Here is a 21,948-nt window from a genome sequence, read left to right as displayed (position 1 = left end):
TTGCTTTATCTGGAACATTTTAAAATATGTTTGCTCTCTCAATGTCTACCTATAGCTTAATCATACCAAGATTTTTGTTAAAAACGCTAATAGTAATACCTTAAATTTCCAAAATAAATGTTATATTCCATTTACTGTTACAAGTATTTGCAAAGTATATCAAATATAAGTATCTTAATAAGCTCATGGTGTAGGTGTTATTACTATGTTAATATCCAGATTAAAAATCAGAGTCTCAGAGAGGTTAAGGAATCAGTTCAAGGTCATGAAACCATTAGATCTCAGGCACTTGCATGCTGGCCCCAACACTCTTGCACATGATGCTGATATGTCTCCCAAATTATAGACATAGTCACAGAAGCGTGAATAAGCATAATGAGCTTAGAGAATAGCAAGCTCTTTAGTAACATAATCAAACAGCTTTTTCAATTTTCTGTGATATTTTGCTCAGTATAAATGAGAAGCTTGACTGAGACTTAAGTAAGTCAGGTTATTTTCCAGGTTACTAGCTAGCTAGAAGAGGCAGAGGCAGAAACCAATTCCAAGTTAAATTCCTAAGTCTTAACAGCTTCTGGGTTATCTTATGTGTGTTCTTAACACAGCGTGGTACCACTCATCCACTTTGCTGGAATCCCCCCTTGTGAATAAGTCCCATAATTCCATTTGTATCCCAATCCGAAAGTTAATCCTAAATCACAGTTAAACTATGAGGATATATTTATCTGTAGTAGATATATTTTATTTCTTTGTTTTCTCTCTCTTTTTTTGAATTCTTCTAGTAGTTAAAAGTCCTTAATCCTAATACCGATTCTTATTTCCACGTATATCTCTCTCATTCATTCTTAAATTTCAGACTTTCTTGGTCTCTAATTTGAGAGCTCTGTCTGGTCTTTTTACCCAGATTGTTGTTTCTGGTCCTTTAAAATCGACCTCCTACATTCTCTATCCACCATGAGCCCCAGCACTTTCAAATATTGTCAAGAAAAATAGAGGTTCATTCTTTACTTTGGAAGGAGTATTTTATAGCATTTAAAATAATTTATTTCAAGGGCACATTAGGCAGGTGCAGTATTGGAGATTTAGATATGTACTTTGTCAACAGAATAAATCAATTAATTAAATATGTGCTTTATATGTGAGACTCTTAGCTAGAGGCAGTAAGGCACACAAAGATAAATTAAACAAACCCTGGCCTCATAAAACTTAAATTATTAGGGATACTAAGATATACTCAAAAATCTCTAAGAGTTCACTTGATAGTAATGAATGACTAGCTCCCTTAGACCAATATTTTCCATCCTAGAAGTTATGCAAATTACAATCAAAATAGACTAAAATATATTTCTATAAATATTATCGAATTAGAAATCACCTAAAAGTCAAAACATAAGTATTTTATATAAATTATATTTATGCAAATATAATGAAACATCATTAATAATTATATTTAAATCTGGATTTATTGACAAAATAAATGTCACTGATATATTTTAAAAGAAAAATGGGTAAAATGTAATAGTTACAATGGGATTTAATTTGGCTTTAAAATGTACGTATGAGAGAGAAAGGGAGAGCCACACAGAGAGACAGATATTTACAGAAGTCTAGAGAATTATACACTTTATTTTTAATAGAAATTATCTCAGGGTAGTAGGTTTTTCAGTGACCTTTTTGTTTATTATGTTTTAAAATTGGTTCCCTAAAATATACCTATATTCATCATGTAATTACGTATTTTTTTTGTTTCTCATTAAATATATTTTCCCCAAAATCTAAACGTGGTGATATATTTTAAAAAATCAGCTATTGTCATCCATAGAATTCAATTAATAATGATTTAGTTCATCAGAAGGGGTAAGGAAGAGATAAGATTTTTTGTATTCTATCTATCTTTCTAATGTGTCATAAAAGTTATAATTGAACATCACCAGGAATGAGATTGACTTTGTCATTAATAAAAACTACATTTGATAATTTGTATTGTTACTGGAACAATCTTTGGAATACCAGCTGCTTTATTTAACCAACAATATCAGTGTGTGGGTTGTTCCACATATGTGATGTTACAATGAAGTGAAAAAGTCTTCCCAAACAAATTGTACACAACTTTGTTTAATCATTTATTGTTAAAGTCATCTTCATTAAAACATCAGTTTTTAAAATTTTAAGACATCAATTCTCACAACTGTAAAATGTGTCTGTCTCTTAGAAGTCCTTAACACTGTCCCCCAATCTGTGCTTTGAAGGTAGCAAATTATTCAGTTTCTTTGAGTCAGATATAAAATAAGAACAACCACGGTCTGCCGAAGTGCTCCAGGGCTTCACCTGTGATTTATCTGTGATTAACTAACATACATTTTACTACCTGACATTTATGACACATTTGGCTGACCTCAGGTTATTTCCACATTCTGCAGAATTTTCCCCTTTCCTCTCAAAAACTGAACTTGCAAGATAGGTGATTTTTGTATTAAGTGAGATGTTACTTTCTGTGAATGTATGTGTATAAATATTGGTGACACTCTAGAGACATTCTTTGACACACACACACACACACACACACACACATATATATATATATTTTTTTTTTCTTGAAGGGGTAAGCGTATCATAATGATACATATTCCACCTTGTCCATGAAAAAAACAACAAAAAAACTTGTGCCATCGGATTTTGTCTGTGTATTCTTCACACTGTCATTTCTAACCGACCTCAGGGTATTTGCTTTGTCACAAGCACTATAATACACTCTGAAATTGCTTTCATTTTTTTTTTCTTTTTTTTAAGATTCTTTCTTCTCAGAGGCTCAGAGGAATTTGTGGGCAAAATTTGGTATGGACTTGAATAAATTTTGGGTATGGTAGATTCCTTAAGAAACGGATACCTGGTTTAGACATCAGAATGCCTTTTTTGAACAGTTTACATGTCCATTTTCAGAACTTTGTTGTGAAGGTCTCATATATCACCATATTTTAAAAAATACGCTGTAACTTTCCTTTTAGTATGTTTCCCCGTAACACCCTTATATGTCATATGTGCCTATAAAACTCCCAAAAGTCTATTTTTAGTTCTTATAAAATGTGTGAAGTTTCCTTATGCCCAAAAGATGTGGGGGTATAGAAAGCTTGATATAACAGTAAATTTGGGGGGAGGAGAGAGAGAGGGAGAGAAAGAGAGAGAGAGAGAGAGAGAGAGAGAGAGAGAGAGAGAGAGAGAGGCAAGGAGCTTAAGAAATTGTTCTGGTTGTCAATAATATTGTCACTGAATGTAAGCTGATAAACTTCTTAGTCCAGATGATATAAAAAAGTAAAAACAACCACACAAAAGAGAACAGAGAATCACCAGACAGGATGACAGGACACGGTACCAGTAAAGCAGCCATCACCAATGATCATGGGGCATCAATTTGTCTTTTGGGCCGTAGCACCTACAGCTAATTGGTGCAAAGAGCTCACTGGTCACTGTGGTTTAGCACACTCAGCTCTACCCTGTATGTGCTGTGAGAAGCAGGGCAGCTAATTGCTGTGGCTTCAGTGCCAGTGAATCCACATGCTGCGCTAATAGCGACAGATAGAGGGCAGACGGATTCCTGCTAGCAGCTTAGACTTAGTTGCTTGTGATAACTAAGGCAGTTGACATACATCTCAGCACGGGGAGAAAGATGCATGCCTTCTGGGTTAATATGTTGAGATGATTTTTTTTTCCTCTATAACATTTTCTTGATGATGCAAGACTGGATAATAATGCCTCACAGAATCAAGAATTGTAACGTGTGAACGGATCTTCTTGGACCTAGATTATGAGCACTGGTTGTTTTGAAAGGGATGTGCAGGAGACAGCCTTGGCAAGAAAACTTGCTGCACAATCTTACATGGGCTAATGATGAAACTTTAAATCGGCAAGTAAGTTCTCCCCCGACCCTTCCTTTTCTTAATCTTCCCAATTTAAGGCAGCAGTGAAGTACAGAGAAAGTTAAGACTTTGTTTCAGTACAATGGGTCTCTCATGATATCACTTTCTGTCATGCTTGTTCAAAGATTAGAGTAGTAACAATGTACAAGTAATTGCCTTCTGGATGAATGAACCCAACTCCTTATCCTCTCAGTTTTCCTGATTACTATGTGGTATTGTAATTTTGTTGACACATGAATATAATATTTAGAAAGACATACACTTTTGAATTATAACTCTGGGTGATTTGTCAATTTAAAAAAAATGTTGACTTTCGAACACTTTTTTTGCTACTGTCTCTCTGACAAAAGATAGAAAAAGGGGCATAAATATTGGCATGCTATGTTTGGGTTTTGTGCGTGCAAATATGTGTATGCAATGTTTTGTTTTGTGTGTAGTATTTGCTGGAGGTTATAGTTAGTGGGTAAGTTAAGGTGGTTAACTCTGCCTGGCAACTGACTACATTGTATTTTGTATTTTGTTATAATATAGAAGATCCTGATGTTTTCACTACAGGTGTTTTAGTATATTAGAATACTTGCTACTTTACAAAAGTACCCCAGTATATTAAGAATTCAAATTAGAGTGGACTTTATCCCTATAATACAAAATTAATACTACATAATACTAAGAGCTTTCCCACTTTGTGGTGTGACCTTTACTTTAAATATATACTTCGGTAGCTATAGGGAAGGAGGACCCTGAGTTCCAAGCCTGGTCTTCTAGTACTCTAACGTGTATCTCTCATCTGCACAGATGGTCATCGATTTGGTGGAGTTGTAGCATGTATGCAAACAGCCATTGTTAACGAGAGTATAATATGACCGCCTCATGTAAGGTTAACTCCGAGTCCGTACTCATTTCCTTTCACAAATAGAGCTAATTGTCAAATGTAGTAACCAAATACTTAAGGGTTAGAGTTATTGTGTTGCTTCACCTCAGAGAAGCAAATAATTGTAAAGGAGCTATAATTTAAGCAGCGAATGCTTTCTATAGTTTTCACAGTATGTTTGACAATTTTTGGATATGTTCATGTGAACTTATTTTTCACTACAACTTGGCTCTTCTATAAGTTTCTTTACCTTTTTTTGTTGTTGCTGTTGTGGTTAAGTGTGAGTCTGCATTTATCTGTACATGTGAGTCTTCAAATTTCAGCAACTTGATCTCCTTGACTGTGGACTCATTCCCCTATGAAATAAAAGGGCATTTTAATGTACAACCAGTTACACTGAGGTGGGAAGCCTCACCTCTCAGCTGTTGCAAAGATGGACTGAGCAGGGAATGTGAATCTTCTCACTTTACCTCAAAAATGACCCCTAAACATTAACCATTAATGGACCTGAATAGATCAGAGTATCTGCTATCTTGCTGTTAGCTACTTGTTTGGAATATTATGGGGTAAAATCTTGAGTATTCTTTTTAAAGAGGTTTAAATTAACCTTTCCATTTTCTAAGAGATTTTTTTAAAAAATGACATATCCATTAATGATATTATTAAATGAGCTTAGTAGGTATCTGAACTATAAAAAAAAAAATAGTTCTAAAAAATGCTAGTAATTCTAAGAAGGAAAAAACTTAGAGTTCAAGTTAAATGTCCATTACAAACTTTCTTAGTCTTCCCACATTTAAATTTTTCATTTTGTCTTTTTATCGTCCAATGTGAAAGGCAGGCAGGGAGACATAAACTGAAGCCATTTGCAAAAATTCTCCAGTATTGTGATACACAAGCTAAGTTTTAAGCTAAATGTGAAAGGTAATTTCTATTTTCTTGTCAAAGAAAATAACTATTTTTCTTTGAACACAAAATGTGTGTCAAACAACTGTATGTTGAACAATTAATCATACCTTTCTGTAATCACTTGATCATGAGGGCTTTTTCCTCCTGCATAAATAATGAGCCTTTACAATAACAGTAAAAGTAAAACCAAATCATCATCATCATCATCATCATCATCATCATCATCATCATCTTCTCAATGTGGATGCTGTTTAAGGGTGGATGGGAATGCTCCCCCCTTACTGTTAATGTGCAGGTATAGTTTCAGACAATAAGAACTTTTGTTTCTGTTTATATGGTGTAAAGTAATACGAAACTTCTCTCATAAACTAGCTGTTATCTCTACTTTTTCCTCGCACAGAAACCCTCTGTATTCATATTTTACTGTAGCATTAAAATGGGCAGCATATATAGTTTTAAGTTGTCCTGAGGATTCTAACCTATGAATAAATTCAAGTTTGCAGAAATAATAATCTTGATAAAGAAATTGCTTTTAAATCAACTTTTATTGTCTAAAAGTTTGCTTTTGCTTGGGACTCTATGTTAAGAGTATGTTTGGTAACATCACTTTTTTTTTTCTTTTTCCATATTTTTTTTTTTTTTTAAGACTTCTCTTACTATCGACAACGCTGGTGTCCTTGAACTATTTTGTTATTTTGGATCTCTCACATGCACACATGTGGAAGGCTATATGCAAATATAATATTTAAAAATAGTTTTACTAAACAGGGGTGACTTTTTAAAATGTTTTTTGTTACTCTCAAGTAAAACTTTGTTTGGATATAGATATGTCTTCTTTTGTAATGGGATTTCTGTTATTAATACATAATATAGCAGACTATAGTTTCAAAACTAATGATGACCTATGGGACTTAATATATTAGTTTTATGCTCAAATATCACTGGGTTCCAGGAAGAACTATGGGAATTAATTAGTGTTCATAGTCAATTTCAAGTGAAAAAAAGAGCTACTGTGAGTAATTTATGGCAAGATTATGTTCTCTTGGTAGAGTCTACAAATTTCAAAGGTTCAAGCACTCAGAAAATGAATTTATTTGTAACTTCCTTTTAAACTGAATACTGGAACCATTTTGATTAAAATAGTGACAGAACCAGAGAATATATACAAAAATTCCAAATACAACCATTACTTCCTTGCACATATGAATGATGGGGGGTAAGGAGGTAATTTAGAGTGTGAGTAGGAATAGTGTGGCCTTGAAGCAAAATTACCACCTGTAATGTATGAACCAAAGTGCCAGATTTACAGGACTGTGAAGATGGGTGTGACTTGGTGTCAGCCTATAAATAAGTCACACGCTAATGAGCAAGATACACACACACACACACACACACACACACACACACTTTATTCATTGAAGGACGGAGCATAGAAACTTCAGATTCTGGTACAAAGACAACAATTATTTTCCTTGGAAACTTCCGCATATTCCCTAAACATTTTTGTCTCAGTGTCCACATCTATAAAACTCAGCCTATCAGAATTTTTGTAAGGATATGCCAACAAGAAGAATAAAAAGCCTGTGAATTGTTGAATAAGCTAAAGTACAATTAATCAATATAATTTTCTAGCAATTACTTATCAAGATGTCCGTGTGTGTGTGTGTCTGTGTGTGTGTGCAAATAATAACAGCAACAAGATAATTTCCAGTCTAAAGAGTAAAAGTTTATACCTGAGCACTATGATGGACAAATTTCCTTTTATCTCACAAGGTGTTTAAAGGTTGCACTCAACCTTAAATACCAAATCATGGTTATTGAAGGTATAAATGTAAGAGGCAAAAGCAGTCATTACTTCAAGAAACTAAAGAATATCAGGCATTTCATTCCATCATCCTGGTAAATGGGGGAAAAAATATCAAAGCTTGTTTACTGTGCCCCTTGATGGATAAGAAATTGACAGGAGGTGTAACTGTTTTATGGCTTTTAGAGTGCAAGCATTCTCAGGCAATGGCAGATGTGTAGTTCCTATTATTTTGAAAAGTCATTCATTCTAATGTCTAGAGAAAGGGCGGGTTTCAGGCAGAATTAAACACTGTTTCCTGAGTGGAGGACGACAGCGGTGTGTGCCATGAAGTGCATCATTCAAATGGGAGCTAAGCTAATGAATGCTCTCCCTGTTGTTTTCATGGAGGTGTCAGAATGAGCCTTTTCTGATTCTGCATCACTGAATCTTTATGGAAATGCAAATTGTTTGTCCAAGGACAGTGACTTTTCTTTTTGCTTTATCATTTAAGGGACAGATTTCTTCAACTTTGCAGGACACCACTGGAATCCAGAGAAGGTTCATTAAAACTGGATGAACAGTTGTTATTGCTTTAGAACCTTAAGACACTGTCTGAGAGACTGAGACACAAAGAAGTCAGAGAGAGATACTAACGGAGCTACACTCAAAGAGAGACTCAGAGAATGTCATATGAGAAACAGAGAGGCTCATAGAAAGAAATATAAAAAAATTAAGGACACAGAGTAAAAGATAAGCAAAAAACATACAAAAAAAACAAAAAACAAAAATCAGGGCATAAAGAGACTGAGATACACAGTGAAAAAATAAGACAGAGAGAGGTATAGAGAGAGACAGAAAAGGAGCGCTGAAGAAAAAAAAATTAAATGAACAGAGAGGTGGACAGAAAAAAGTAGGCAAAAAGACAAATACTGTTGTTTGCTTATTTGCTTGTTTGTTTGTTTTTAAAGGGGAAAAAAACATAGGGAACAGGGAATAAAGACAGCAGACTGAAGACAGAGACAAAAAGAGTGATTAAGACAGATGACAAATCAGACATAGAAAGAGAGAAACAGGTTGAAAGAGAAAATAGCTTGTGTGATCCAGAGATGGAGAGATGGAAAAATGAGAGAGAGAGAGAGAGAGAGAGACAGAGAGAGAGAAAGACAGAGAGACAGAGAGAGACTGAGAGAGACAGAGAGAGAGAGAATGGGAAGATAGGAGGAGAACATATGGTATTTAGCTTTAATTCTGCTCCAGTTCTTAACTAGTGATGAGCTTGTTATCTAACCTCTCAGTCCTAGTTTCTGTCTGTAAAGAGTTAATTATCAAAGGATTGATTCACATGTATAAAACACCTTAGCACAGGACCTGGAACCAAGAACTGTCTCAGTAAATGGAGACTGCTATCTGTCATCATCGTATCATCATCATCATCATCATCATCATCATCATAATCATCATCATTCAGGTGCAATTCCTTTGTGGAGGTTTTGGAGTCAGAGCTTAAGTCAAATTCTCGCTCGCCTCACCCCTTATTCTACATAGAATATAAATAAATAATTTAACATTGATAAACTATCGTTGTTTCAGATAGTATTATTAAAACTCGGATATCATTTTCTACCTAACAGTCATGTTCTATGAATTAAATATGAAAGAGTGTATTTCATTTGGGGCTTTGAAGAGCATATTTTAGTAGTTCCACTAACTTGCTCAGTGTCCAGGATTTATGGAGTACTCAATAAATATTTAATCAGTGAATGCATATTTGTTTTGAATATTAGTTCCTGTAGAGTAAGGAAAAACTGAAATGATGTTTAGGTGTTTTATTATGAAACACTGCAATAGAATAGTTTCCTCTGTCTGCTTTCCAGAGGATGGTAGTATTGATTGGCAGAATGGCTAGAGACGTGGTCTTTCGGCTATCCATCCTTCTTTCTTAGGAACAATTAAAATAAGACCTATGACAAAGAACGTTTTTTGTCTTGTCTTGGTGGTGACCTTTGGTCATTTTAACATATTTATTTAGTTAATACAGGGACTGTTTGTGGAAGAGAGAGGTGGTTGGGATTTGGAAAGAGTGAATGTTTGGAATAAGAGTGAAGATGGATTAGGGACAAAGAGAAGTAGACCATTAAGTTAGAAAAAGGCATAAAACTGAGAAGTGAGAAGAGGATTTTGTAAAAGTGAGATAAACATGTGCTTGCTTTTCTGAATTGCAAGCAGAGATGGCATAAAGTGGCATAAAAAAGAATGTGTATGGTGTACAAGTGAAAATTGCATTATGAATGCAATAAAGTTACTCCTATCCATGAGATAGATTATGAGAAAATAAAACAGTTTGCCAAAACATAATTGAAGTGTTCAATATTTCAATATTAATTTTTATGTTGTTTTTTTTTAATTTGAACTTTTTCTTAATTCTTGAATTTTGGAATACTGAGCTCTCTTCATTAAAAATGTCTCTCATATATGGCTATATTTAGATGAAAGCAGTCTAAGAATGTATGCAAGAGTTTAATTTGAATACTTTTTCTCTGCTTCCTTTGACATCTTGCTAAATTTGTTTGGTAAATTAATGAAAGAAGAATAAATATTGAACATCTATTGTTTGCCAGGAACTATTCACTGTACTTTTAAATATGTCATCCACTTAACTTCTGCAAGGTGGATGATGTAGAACAGACTCCCCCTCCCTAGTTAATTTTATTTTTGACTATCTCTGCATGAGTCTCTTCATCTAATAGGTGTTGACAGTCTGTTAAACAACCTTTCTATCTGATGTTATAAACATGGAATAGAATGCTCTGGTTTTGAACATTAGCTATGGCTACTTTGGTGTGCTAATATATTTTACAGCAAATGACAGCAAATATTTTAGACACCTTTACAAAATTTATTGAGAAAATTTCACTCAGGATATATTGAGCTTTGGATAGAATTCTTAGCATGAATTCTTTGGATGAATTCTTACTTTGTATTCATATATTAATGTTAAGAATAGAATAAAATTCAACAGGGCTTCACATAATAAGGCTTCACATTATTATAGTTGGAAATATTTTTTTTCAAATGATGATAACTTCACTGGAACATATTGTGTGAATGAGAACATGCTAAAGCAAAAAAAAATGTCTAGTATTTATGGGGAATAATATATATTTAGTAAACAGTTGTCATTTGATGTAGATTACTTTTTCTCCTCACTTTTTCATACACTCACAGCCAGACACACACAGACACATATATATGCAACTTATTAGAGATCATTTGTATTTTAATCAAAGCAGTAGATGGGATGGTTAAAATATATATATATATATATATATATATATATATATATATATATATATATATGGTTAAAATATATGATATATATATATATGTATATATATATATATATATATATATATATATATATATATAAAGATATTTATTATACAGAATTATTTATACAGAATTTATTATACAGAATTAGCTCATGCAGTGATGGAGGCTGAGATTCCTAAGATCTACAGTTGGCAAGCTGTAGACCCAGGAGATGTGATGGTGGAAGTTTCATTTCCAGTCTGAGTCCAAAGGCAGGAATAAACCATAACCCCATCAGCAGAGAAAGCCCTTACACATTTTTTTTTGTTGTTGTTGTTCTATCCAGGCCTTTAATGAATTGGATGAAAGTCTTTCAAATTTGGGAAATCAATCTATTAATATTTTACTCAGTCTATAAATTCAAATGTTAATCTCATCTAGAAACACCCTCAAAGATATGCTCAGAGTAACTTTTGACTAAATATCTGGGCGCTCCATGGTCCAGTCAAGTTGACACATAAAATTAATTATCACAACTATCTTGGTAGGGGAACGATTTGGTGATGGAAAATTATCTTCCTACTTGACCTTACTACAGAAATGGGAAATTATTTTTTATGAATATATAGGTATCTATGTTACTAATGGCAAAGTACTGAAACACTCTTTGGCAGTCCTCTGTTTATGTGCAGGGCTTGTCATGGGCGTGCTTCACTGTGATGAATTCAGGCAAAGAGGTAGCCTTATATTTGATGACCCAAAGTCTGGGGACTCTGTGACAGTGTCTTATACTAGATACTAGAGAAAACACTCTAGTATCTAAGCTATCAGGCAGAAGAAGGTTTAGGGGAAGATTTTTCAGCACTTGGGAAGAGATCATGATAATTAAACCAATATCCTTGTTTAAGGTATCTCAACTAACATCACTACCCTCACCTGCTTATCATGCTATGTAATTCCATTTGCTAAGCTTCTCATGATGTGCAGTTGATAGGCTGTTTTACGTTTTTACTGTCTCCCTGATTTTGTCATTTGCTATATAATTTTCTGTAATTAGCTGAATAAGTTACTGGTCTTCCACTTTCAAACTTCAACAAATTTGTTGAAATCACACATTTTCTTTTGCTGCTTCTTTGTTCTTGTGATTTAATATTTCCTTTAATTCCAATACTGAGCTGAGTGTGTGGAAAGCTAAGTACTTTTGATCAATGTACATCTTAACATCACAAATTTGCATTTCAAAATGAAGTTAAGAAAAAGTGACTTTTTTGGAGTGGTGGATTTTTAAAGAGTTGCATTTCTACATAGGCTAAAACTAAGATGTCCGTTGACTATCTTCTAGATGACAAGATATCAGAAATATATCAATTGCTCTCAATAAGGTGGTGATTATAATCATTGCTCCTTTGGAAAAATTAGGTTCCTCACTTATTAGATATATGCTAGTTCCTTGTCTGTGAATTATGTTTGCAGCTATTAAGTCACCTCGAGCCTTTAGCTTGAGTTTAAAGCACACACAAATACCACCACCACCAGCAGCGGCCAGGCTTACTATCACACTTATTTCTGCTGCAGTGCAATTTAATGTTCAACATGGATGTTGAAGACATCACAGGAGGAAGGAATAAGCTGTTACATAGCTCATCAGGAAATTCTCCCTCCTGCAGCTTTTCAGCAATTTGCAGGGTAGGAATTTAACAAGGAATAAAATAGAAACAAGATTTTTGGATAAAGTATAGCATTCACACAAAGAATATGTCTTAGTGCATTTCGTTTTGCTTTGTTTTTTGATCATATCAAAGAGATTCTTATAACTGTTATAAAATATCTTGCTTGTCAAATCTATTTTAAGTCATGGATTTTTTGAAGCCACCCACTATGTTAGAGGTGCTTATTTATCCATGTAGGATACGTCAGCTACAGTTCCTGAGACATCCAATGTTGCCTCCTATCCTTTTAAGTTAAGATTTTTCTTACACGGAGAGTGACATTCTTTCTTGGGAGTCCCATGTAGGAATGACCAGGTTTCCAGGGATCCTTGATTCTATGAAGAATTAGATTCATAAGTTTGAATGGAACTTCAAATTAAATGACCCATTAAGTGAATTATTAAAGCAGTTTCACTGTTTCCATTGCGATCTGGTCTCCCACTCCACCACTTATGTGATATGCCTAATACCGATATTACCACCAACCTCCTCCCTGCTAAATTCAATGGAAGGTTTCAGTCCTTGTCTTATTTTCATCCATTTGCATTATTCAGTATTGCTGACTACTCCTTGATCTTAGAGCCTCTCTCTTCTCTTAATTTTCATGGTACAAATTTTATTTTGTCTTATTGTTTAAAAAAAAAAAACAAACTTATTTTTCAAGACAAATTTCAGGTTCATTTTTAGGCAGTTCTTCCTCTATGTTTTACATGATAATATGCTCAGTTATACTTCCTTGTTTTTCTTCTCTTCCCTTATTTCATATTACTTCTTATTTATTTCACCCACTGTTAAATTCTTAACTAAGTTCAATCTGCAGATGGCAGTTAAAATTATATCTCTCACATCAACAAGCTTCATTGCAAAACTCAGACCTGCAAAACCAACTGTGTCTTGGAATTTCCATTTTCCAAGGGTATTTCAAATTAATTTTGTGCAACTGAATTCATGATCTCTTCTCTATCCCTGCTTCCCAACCTCTCTTTCTTTCCTGTATTCTTATTTCAGTGACTAATGATATCAGATTGCAAAAAGCTCAAAACCTGTATACAACTTTCTATTTCTCTCTCACCCTTTCTGCTCATATCTCATCAAATGCACAAAGTTTCTGTCAGTTCTGCCTCCTTAATAGTTTTAGAATCAGACCATCTTCCTATCCTTTTCTTCAGTTCTTCATCATTTCTTACATAACACTCAACTCACCTGTTTTCCCTTTCTTCACTTCCTGTGCCTCTGTTTCCTTCTCCTGCCTCCATGTTTCCTCGACAATGCTGCCAATCTCATCATGTCACTGTCTTTCTAAGACATTCCATTGTTTTCTCATTATATTTATTCATATTCTCCCTTGGATCCTTTCTCTTTGCCTAATAAAGTTTACTCAAAAGAAAAAGAAAAAAAAAAGAAGCAATATATTGTTCTTTGTAATTGAAAACCCAAAATGTAAATATGGATTGTTACAAGGATTTAAGGCTCCAATGTTACCCTGGGATAGATCTCTTCATTTGCTTTCTTTGCTAGTTGAACCTGTTCTACTAATAATTGTCACCCCAATAAATTTAATAATAATAATAATAAAAATCCATATGTTGGCTATTGGGAGCTTTCAACTCATACCATGCCAGCACCTAGTACAAAAACAAATAATAAAGTTCATATTCTGATAATTCAACCAAAAATCTCTGTGTTGGATTGGCTTGGTTCTGATCACCTGAGTTGTTTTTTCTGCCCTATGTGTGGTGGGGATGAAAATATAGATATAGGTTCATTCTAAGTTATATGCTATACTCTTGGTTCCTGGAAAAAGGTCAGTTTTAGGAAGTATAGACATAGTGTGGCTTGATTTGCAAAAGATAATATTTGAATGTAACTGAAGTGGTAAACATTTTAACATCCTCTTACACTGAACCAAATTACTTAGTCTTTTGACACTAATGTTAACTATCACACAATGATGTGTGAATCCTTAGACATTTTCTCTAAAAGAATCATGTGTAAAGAGTCTAAAATGTACATTTCAAGTGAAGGACTGTACCATGCATCATATATACTTCTCTGTATAACAGTCACAGATAGAATACATTAGGAGTATAATATAGTTTGTCATGTTTGATCATTCAGATTCTTGGGGAATGTAGTTTTTTCTCCTTCCATTCTATATAGATTATTTTCAAAATCTTTTAAACTTGGATGTATAATTTGTAAACTATGTTTAACAAGTATTTGTCATCAATTCTTTAGAAACTTTTTCTCATTTTTTTAAAATGCACAGTTTAATTAAAAAATAAACATCACGTGATTCACTTGTAAAAGGAGATTAAGTGTTACTTTTTACATCAAATTTGACATTGTATCTGAAGGTAAGATCTTGAAAGGTAGATAGTTTAAGAACACCAGTTTTTGATGTTACTCTTCTAGGCTAGACAAGCAAATTTACAACAAAATCTTCCCATGATATTCCTTAGAAATATAATACATATTTAACCTTGGAAGGAGTTAGCAAACATAATTGCAATGGGTACAAACTGTAAAAGCACAATTGTAGGGGTAAGATAATGTGAGGACCTGCCATTTCATCTTTGATTTTATTTTTATTGTTTTAAAATAATACAAAATTGCTATAACATACTGAGGGAAAGAAAACTCTGAAGTCACATAAAGAATAAGTGATAAGAAACTATGGTTTGTCATTTTATTATATTGACAAAGATTCACGAATCTAATTCATCGTATACCAAAAGGCATCCTCTTAATTAGAAATTCTGCCATTATACTTATATTTTTCATGACCTCTTTAGTAACAACAATTATTTATTAAAATAATAAATTAGATTTGTTTTTCAAGGCAGCTGTTTCTTAGGACTCATTTATACTTCATATCTTTGATTTCTATAAACAGAGTACTATATACATTTGAAATCTGACTTATGTGAATTATCACAAATTATTGTTGAGAATATTTTGTCTATGTTTCGTTGGTCATTTGAAAGTCTTGCATTAAGGAAAATATTTTTCTAGGCACTTACTTTAATTGGTGACATATACTGAAGCAATCTCATAATCAAGTGCCTATTCTTGGTGATCATACATGTCATGCATGATTCATTCAAAAGTTACATTAAAGAGTTTAACTGTGGATCTCTCGAATGATGTGATCCTCTTAAAATATCTCCTAACACTGATAGACTGATGAGAGCATCAAAGTCATGTTATTATCTAGTTGCCAGTTTTGCTTCATACATTTTAAACTCACAGAATAATGACTGATGGTGATGATGAAACTTTCACTTCCTGTAATCCCAGAAATCAGTCATTTTCTTTTATGCTAATATACTGCAGAAGTGAAAGAGCATATTATGTCATAAGTATGGCCACTTAATACATTTGTTGAAAGAATATGTGAATAAATGTAGAATCCACAATAAATACTTTGCTCTACATTTATGGGAACTCACAAACAAAATAAAATAAAATAAAATATTTTGCAATAACGCATTTTTTATATACACACACGTACATTTTAATATTTATTTTTCACTTCAATTAAAGTTCAATATACTATTTTTGGTGTTGATTATACTAATTTATGGACAATATTTACTAATATTAGTAATATATCCTTTTTGGTTTTAGTGAATCAAAACTGTATATAAATAGAAATTTCAGAAGTTCTGTATACATCATTGGAAAAGTTTGGGATGTTTTTGACGTCTTAGAGATATTATATAGATATAAACATCTAATATCTACAGTGGCCTTACTGTATTTTAAAAAGGGTCCTCATTAAAAAGATGTTACATACATATATATACTTATTAGAATTAACTACATCTATAAATTATATATAGTTAATTATATATAATATATATTAATTATATTTATAATTTTATAATTATATAACGTTATATGATTATATAACGTTATATAATATATGTCATATAATTAATGTATATATTAAATAATTATATATATCATATATATCAGAAGAGAAAATATATATATGGTTAACATCACCATATATATTTTTTTTTCTGTGCCTTTCAAGAATTCTACCATATATATATATATATATACATATATATATATATATATTTTTTTTTTTTTTTTTCCTCTGTGACTTGCAAGGATTCTAATTGAATAAGTATGATCTTAACCCACACATACATTGACAATACATTTAAATGAGAAGAATATTATCTGGTTTTCCTTATTTACTCCTTTACCTAAGGCAAGTTCACCCAAGCCCATATCAGACTTGACTGGTGAAAATTCTCACAGGAAAAATATTTTCTGCGTAGACCATATTAATGATTATGTTGTATATAGGAGAAAATAAGTATGAATAATAGAAATCTCTATGCAAATTAAGATATTTATATTTATTTGTCAGTTATTTTAGAATTTTATTTGCATTTTTGATGAACTTTGATTTGTATTTCTATTTTAAATTCTTATTATAAAAATAAAAATAATCCCTACTACTGGATGGAATTTTGTTTTTGAATTTTGAATTTTTGATTTTTTTTGTCTTTGTAGTATCCCTTTTATATCTTTATTAAATTTATTGGGATGACATTTGATAGTAAAATTATGTAGGTTTCAAGTGTACAATTCTATAATATATCTATATATTGCAGTATGTGTTCACCACCCAGACTCAGTTTTCTTTCCATCACCATATATTTGACCCCCTTTACCCTCTTCTACCACCCCCACGCTCTGGTAATCACCAAACTGTTGTCTGTATCTATGAGATTTTGTTTGTTTGTCTTGTATCCTAGTTGCTTTCAGTTTTATATGCCACATCTGAGTGAAATCATATGGTACTCGACTATTTCTGTATGATTTATTTCACTTAACATGATAATCTCAAGATCCATCCACTTGGTTACAAACGGCACTATTTTATCTTTTCTTATGGCCAAGTCATATCCCATTGTGTATGTGTACCACATCTTCTTCATCCAGTCATATATTGAAGGACAGTTTGGTTGTTTCCATGTCTTGGCAACTGTGACTGCAGGTGCAATGAACATAGGGATACATATATCTTTATGGATAAATGTTTTCAGATTTTTGGGTAGAAACCCAGAAGAGGGATTGCTAAATCGTATGGTAATTCTATTTTTAACTTTTTGAGGAACCTCCATACTGTTTTCCATAGTTGCTGTACTAATTTACATTCCCACCTGCTGTGTGTGTGAGGGTTCCTTTTTTTCCACAACCTCTCTAACACTTGTTAATAAATATCTTGTTGTTAATAGCCATTTTAACAAGTGTGAGGTGATATCTCATTGTGGCTTTGATTTGCATTTCCCTAGTAACTAGTGAAGTTGGACATCTTTTTTATATTTGTGGGCTGTTTATGTATCTTCTTGGGAGAAGAGTCTATTTAGGTCCTTAGCCCATTTTTATTTCTTTGTTTTTTTGTTTGTTGAGTTGTATGATTCTTATATATTTTGGATATTAGCCCCTTATCAGAGGTGTTGTTTGCAAATGTCTTCTCTTTTAGGAGATTTTTTTTTTTGCATTTTGATTATTATATGATCATTTGTATATGAATATATTAAAGAGAAAAAATATAATCAAACCTTGACCAAAATATGATCCTACATTCATCCGTTTACTCTGATTGGTGTATAGAGTAATACAATGTTTACAAGTAATAGTTTCAGTTACAATTCTTTTTTCGTACATTGTATCATTATAGTATAATTTTCTTGTTTCTGTTTATTAATGTAATTAGATAGATACACACCAAATAGTTGCTTTTTGTATTTTTAGAATTTCTGATTTGACATGGTAAGTAATCGATTGCTTTGTAAAGCAATGTAGATGCAGAAGTGGTATGGATAATCAAATATTAACAATGAGTGTATGATTCAGGTATCAATCACATATAGCTAAAATAATGCTGTGTGACAAATGACCTCAAAACCTCAGTGGCATAAAACAATATTCAGTCATTGCTCATGCATGAGAGCTTTGTTGATTTGACTGGGCTGACTCTCATCTGAGACCTGACTGTCCGTTGGCCGATCTACACTGGCGTTAACTGAGAATATTGGGATTGCTTGGCTGTTCTTCACATGTCTCTTATTCTCTAGGCCATCATGGCATGTTACCTTATTAATGAAAAAGGAACAAAAGATGGGGCAAGCTCAAATACTGGAGTGCTTTTCAAGCTTTTCATCCGTTGAAGTATGTTACATGGCTGAACTCAGAGTCAGAGTGGGAGGACACTACAAAGTTACATGGCAAAAGGAGGGGACATGGAATGGTGAAGAATTAAGTACTGGGGTCATTTCTGAAATACACACACACACACACACACACACACACACACACACACACACACACACGGAAGCAGGGAATTCAAATGGTGATTCATTCCTGGAAGTCAGATGACTAGCATGTCTGAGAAATCTCTCTGGAATGGAAGGGCCACAATAACTGCCTAGGGATAGAGGTCAGGGTATTGTTCTCAAGGAGAGCTGGAAAACCCTGTATGCTCACTAGATAGTACATTAGGAGTTAGGGGCAGAGTGACATTCTAGTACTCCAGAGTAGGCCACCAGGAATGGCTGAAGTTGATATGGATTCCCAGAAACCACTCAGACTACTTTTGCCATAAGATGCAATTTCAGCCAGGAAAATTGGAAAAAACAGAAGCACCTCATCAATTATGACTGTGCCATAGATTCTAGAACAGAAGGAGAAATTGAATTCAAAATTTGGGGAGATGAGGGGCCTAAGGCTGTTGCTTTTTGTTGGTGGTGGTTTAAATCTAGAATGATGAGGAATCACATAGGACCCTTTCCCTGACTCACAAAAGAAATTAGAAGTGGGGCCTAATAGATGTTTAATTTACAGATAAGCATGTAGGCTTCCTTCAGGGTTTTGTCCCCACTCAGTTTTCAGTTGTTCCTAGGTCCCCAGTCATATAGGACAATGTCTGATGTCTCCACTTGTGATGGAGATGGAGAAATAAAAATGAGGGTGGAGATTTGAGCATAGGATGTCTTTCTAAGATTTATGTCCCTGAAGAGACAGATGGAGGCACTCCTCAGCCCTGATGCCAGGATTTAAGATTTATCCAGAGAATACTGTACTTTTTTTTTTTTTTCTTCCTTACATTAGCCTTAGTTTCCAGAGGGCTGGAATAGATGGACAGGAAACAGGAAAGATGAGCAGCCATTTACATTTATGTTTATACTCAAGCTGATTACACAGAGGAATTGTGAGATTCTGCCTTGAGGGTTAAAGAATGGTAGGGAACCAGTACTCACTTAGGGACATTTATTCAGACCATCAGGGGACCCAGTTATACTTATCACAGTGTGCAGGGAGTATCCCTGTAAGCTGTTTCTTAAATAGTCTCTCAGGAAGTATATAAGGTGCTTAATAGACATTATGGTATCTGGGAGCTTTAATTAAGGGGCTAGAAAATGAAAGTAAGGAACAAGGAGAGGCTTGGGGGAGAAAACAAAACACTTTCTATTCAAACATTACTTTTGAGATATGGAGCCAGATAGAAAAATAAGGAGGGAGAGATTGAGTCAGTTTCACATGGATCGGAAAAGATTAAATATTATTTTTCTGATCACCAACGATTCTAGGAAAAACATTTATTTTCCAAGGGGAATAAAGTGAGAAAGACATTGTTATGCAAAACAACTAGCTATATGCCCTCTTTGCTTCTTTTTGTTTTTTTTCTCTCTCTTTGCCTTTCTTTGACCTGGTGTTTAGGTCACATTTGGATAGTTGAAGATTAGGTCTGTTCTGAAATGCAGACATGCTTTTTTTTTTGGTCAGAGTTATTTCAAGTCTTAAAGAAGTATTGATGATTGAACTGACAGGTGGGAAGACATTCATGAGTTCGGCCTGGGGCCAAGGGGAACTGGGTGAAGTCAGAAGCAGAAAAATGAAAATAATATCTCATGTAAAATAATTTAATCACTGATATTCAGTTTCTAATTTAATCACTGATATTCAGTTTCTAATTAATCAGGGCCAAAATCTTATATTTTCATACAGATCTAAGGAAACTAAAAGCTATAATATGCTCTAATATATGTTTATACATATTTATACACATAAATATCTACTGCTTTTTGCCTTCTGTCCATTTTCTCCTTCTGGTAATAGCATACCAGTTTTTCTTTGGAGACACCCCTCTTCCCCCATTAGTTCAAAATACATGCAGTTTGTTTTGTGATAACCCACCTAACTGCCCCATGAGTGTTCCTGTTCCCACAGGAACAGACATTATGAATCAGAAACATCGTGATTGGTCAACACAAGAAGTGTGTCCTAATCAAGACTAAATAGAGCCAATATATTATCATAGCAGGGAATTTTGCTGTAACTTTCAGGAGAATGTCACTCTATTTCTGCAATACTATGTGCACACATATACCTGCATATACCATGTTTTAAAAAATAATGAGTGTATTCTCTGTGCATAGTTATGTATTTCAAAATGTGCCAGAGCAGAGTTAAATGTGTTGGTTATACACAGTGCAACGAAGGTTAATATGTACATTAACCTTGTTTCTTTGCATAACCCCAAGAAGAACATGAGTCTGAGTTTATAAAGTAGGGACTAGTTTTACTACAGGTCTCCTGAGGCAGACTGTATCCTTAGGGATGACTCAGTGGAGTTCTAAAAAAGAAGCACTAAGAGTTATTATTGTGGAGTCCAACATGGGAGACTCTAGGAAGATACTGGAATTGAGAGAATGGGATCTTTGTCCCTCAGAGAAAACTGGAGATCCTTCTAGGGAACTAGCAACTGAAGTATCTTCCTAGAGATGAGCCAGCATCATCTTATCAGACTGTAGTGCTATCTCTGCTTGGTGTGGGAGTTAGACTAATTCTCCCTTGGACTACCTGAGCCTTCAGGAGATTGAGAGAAGCTCATGAGGACGGGAGAGACCAGTGAAGGATACCAGACCTCTGCGCTACTAATGTTGGTGAAATCTTCTGTAACTAATTGGAATTAAAGATCAAACATGATGTGGTACTTTTTTTATTTTACTTTGACATATATATTAATTGAGCAATGCTTTTTGCTACCCGTTGGGAAAATTATGGTGTCCATTTAGTGCTTGCATAGGCACTATTAGCCTAATTATAAAGATATAGAACTGAGGCTCACAGAGTTTAAGAAAGTAAAACACACTGATGGTAAACTTGGGAGTCAGGATTAGAACTCAGGTTAATCTGGCTACAAATTCCATGCTTTTTCACAGTATCATGATATTAGACCTAAAATGCATATGGAATCCTCAGAATTTACAATTCCACTGATTGTGTTATCATACTATTGAATGAATAGAAATAGTTCTTTCCATAGCAGGTGACTAAATCATCTATCCTATATGTGATACTTCCAGTTACTAGTCAATTCTGTTCTATAGATTTGTTCCAGAACCTCACTGATTAAAGATCACATTT

General features: G+C 33.7%; 1 protein-coding gene across 3 annotated transcripts in view; it reads left to right on the top strand.

Moving 5' to 3' along the window:
* PCDH15 (protocadherin related 15) overlaps positions 1 to 21,948 on the top strand; it is an 822,425-nt gene that overhangs the window by 99,595 nt on the left and 700,882 nt on the right. For 2 of the 3 annotated variants that reach the window (XR_013995038.1, XM_081075408.1), the window contains exon 1: positions 3,764 to 3,902. The exons of the other annotated variant lie outside the window; for it this stretch is intronic. The gene's annotated coding sequence lies outside the window, so the exon portion shown is untranslated. Of the gene's footprint in view, positions 1 to 3,763; positions 3,903 to 21,948 lie in introns of those variants that run through there. 3 annotated transcript variants of the gene reach the window in all.

This window comes from Rhinolophus hipposideros (assembly GCF_964194185.1).
Source record: "Rhinolophus hipposideros genome assembly, chromosome: 15".
NCBI classification, from domain to species: Eukaryota; Metazoa; Chordata; class Mammalia; order Chiroptera; family Rhinolophidae; genus Rhinolophus; species Rhinolophus hipposideros.
The sequence above is the reverse complement of the archived record's forward strand: the minus strand, read 5'-3'. Positions and strand labels throughout refer to the sequence as shown.